General features: G+C 42.4%; 1 non-coding gene across 1 annotated transcript; it reads left to right on the top strand.

The window, feature by feature from the left end:
• Positions 1-342: 342 nt before the first annotated feature.
• trnat-ugu (transfer RNA threonine (anticodon UGU)) lies at positions 343-415 on the top strand. The gene has a single exon. It is a non-coding gene; the product is annotated as a tRNA-Thr (tRNA).
• Positions 416-2889: the final 2474 nt, after the last annotated feature.

The following is a 2889-nucleotide window of genomic DNA, read 5'->3' as shown; positions in this document are numbered from 1 at the left end:
CCCTTTCATCGACAGAAATATATTACGTTTTTTAAGCTAATATCCGTCTTTTCTCGCTCGCCCCTTCTTTCTTTCCATCTGTCAGACGCATTTTTATAGAAAACCAATTGCTGAGACACTGTCTGCTTTATTATTATGACCAAATATAAGACAAAGTGAGGCACGGATGTTTCAGTAGTGCACGACATAGAGCCGAGCGCAATAATATCTGAGATGGAGCCGAGTGTAACAGAAATGGCCTCTTGACTGAACAAAAACTCAGAAATAATGATTTGTAGCATTGTCGTCATGTAATAATAAATGAAGCGGCATATTTCGTAAATTAAAGTAATAGCAGCATTTGGCTCCATGGCTCAGTGGTTTAAGCACTGGCTTTGTAAACCAGGGTTCGCGAGTTCAATTCTCACTGGAGCCTGAAAACAAAATCTAGCTGATAGAAGCTGCACGGAAGAGACTGGGAGACGAAGCAGAGAGCTTTGATTAGTGGAGGGAACAGATCGGATGGCATTTTAGTGCGGCACGGTAGCACAGTGGTTCGCACTGCTTCTTCACAGCTCCAGGGATCTGGGTTCGATTGCCGGCTTGGGTCACTGTCTGTGTGGAGTTTGCACATTCTCCTCGTGTCTGCATGGGTTTCTTCCGGGTGCTCCGGTTTCCTCCCACAGTCCAAAGATGTGCGGGTTAGGTTGATTGGCCATGCTAAAATTGCCCCTTAGTGTCCTGAGATGCGGAGGTTAGAGGGATTAGCAGGTAAATATGGGGGTAAGGCCTGGGTGGGATTGTGGTCGGTGCAGCCTCGCTGGGCCAAATGGCCTCTTTCTGCACTGTAGGGTTTCTATGATTCTAATGTAAACAGACACCAAGATCTATTGCAAATGCTCACATGCAGTATATAAATAGGCATGGCCTAGTGCATTACTGTACATGACTGCGCCAAATGTGTGTGACAGAGAGGGAGGGAGCGAGACAGACAGAGAGAGACACAAGGAGAGAGAGAGAGAGATGCACATTAATATCACTCCATTTATGATGAATGATCTGCTGAGTGTTTCTGGCATTTTTTTTTTCAGACCCATGCATCGGTAATAGCTTCCTGATGAGCAACGAGATATTTAATCAGGTTACTGACAGGATGGCCAATAAAAGGGATAGTTTTATGGATTGATTCAGACGAGGAATATGAGGTAACGAGATTTAGGGAGGGAATAACAGAGCTTAGGGCCTCGACAGATGAACACATCCCAAACTGAAAAATAATTTTGAAGATAACAATACGAATTGCAGAAAATATATGTTTTTAACTCTATTCAAACATATCGTAACAGTCAACACTTGTTCTGTGTCCCCATTTCGGGGTTTTTTTCTCTCTGAAACAGATGAGCAAATAATGAATGGACAGATATTTAGCCTGTGGGAGCCCATCTGGCGATATTGTGAGGACACAATTCTGTCTCACACTGTCAGTATATCAGTTGAATGGTATAAATAAAATAAGATAGGCGAACAATTTGTATCGCTAAACTCTGTGACATATTGACTCAGTGCAACACAATATTCAACTAATAAAATGTATCACAACAGAGGTTGCTTGAAGTTATTGCAACGAGCACTGAACGATTGTTCAGATATTGACTTGTCCCCAATGCCGGTTAATCACTGAGAAATTGTTATAACGTTCACGCTAAATATTACCCACATGATAGCAGAGCAATTAGACGTTTCTCACAGCTATTTATATATATTAGCAAAAAAATAAACCTACTCTTCGAAACAAGAATGACTGGTACCGGACAGGCAAACCCATATTATATCGTGATTGATAATATCTCGACAGGCAACATATTCATGGTCGTATGTTGGATTAACAGAGACAGGTTCTGATGTAATGTAAAGAGACAAATCCTGTTTAATATAAAAAGAGATGGGATCTGATGTAATATAATCAGATCCGTGGTCTACTCCAGTAATAATTGACAGGACCAAATCTAGCAGAAATAGAGAGATGGCCTAGTGTAGCAAAACGAGAGAAATGACCGAATGTAGCGTGAAGAGAGACAGGGTCTACTGTCATTCAATTAAAGACTGGGTCCAGTACAGCACAAATAGCAGTATGGTCTTGTATCAAGCAGTGCCTTCTGAATATTGGCCTCTTGCCAGTGGGTAACAGTTTCGTCCTAATGAGTAAAACATTCCCATTCATAACTTTGAACTTCTGTACTAAATCTCCCATAAAGATTGGGATCAAAGGTGAACACGGGATCAAAGGTGAACTAGCTCGATGGGTACAGAACTGGCTTGGCCATAGAAGACAGAGGGTAGCAGTGGAGGGGTCTTTTTCTGATTGGAGGCCTGTGACTAGTGGTGTTCCGCAGGGCTCTGTACTGGGACCTCTGCTGTTTGTGATATATATAAATGACTTGGAAGAAGATGTCTGATTAGTAAGTTTGCGGATGACACAAAGATTGCTGGAGTTGCGGATAGTGATGAACATTGTCAGAGAATATAGAAGGATATAGATAGGCAGGAAAATTGGGCGGAGAAATGGCAGATGGAATTTAATCCAGATAAATGTGAAGTGATGCATTTTGGTAGATCTAATGCTGGGGGGAGCTATACAATAAATGGCAGAACCATCAGGAGTATAAACACACAGAGGGATCTGGGTGTGCAAGTCCACAGATCCTTAAAGGTGGCAGCACAGGTGGAAAAGGTGGCGAAGAAGGCATATGGCATGCTTGTCTTTATTGGACGGGGCAAAGAGTATAGAAGTTGGCATATGATGTTGCAGTGATATAGAACGTTGGTGAGGCCACATTTGGAATACTGTGTTCAGTTCTGGAGGCTTTGGAGAGAGTGCAGAAAAGGTTTACCAGGCTGTTGCCTGGTATG

Source organism: Mustelus asterias, chromosome 30 (genome assembly GCF_964213995.1).
Source record: "Mustelus asterias chromosome 30, sMusAst1.hap1.1, whole genome shotgun sequence".
Lineage (NCBI taxonomy): Eukaryota > Metazoa > Chordata > Chondrichthyes > Carcharhiniformes > Triakidae > Mustelus > Mustelus asterias.
The sequence above is the reverse complement of the archived record's forward strand: the minus strand, read 5'-3'. Positions and strand labels throughout refer to the sequence as shown.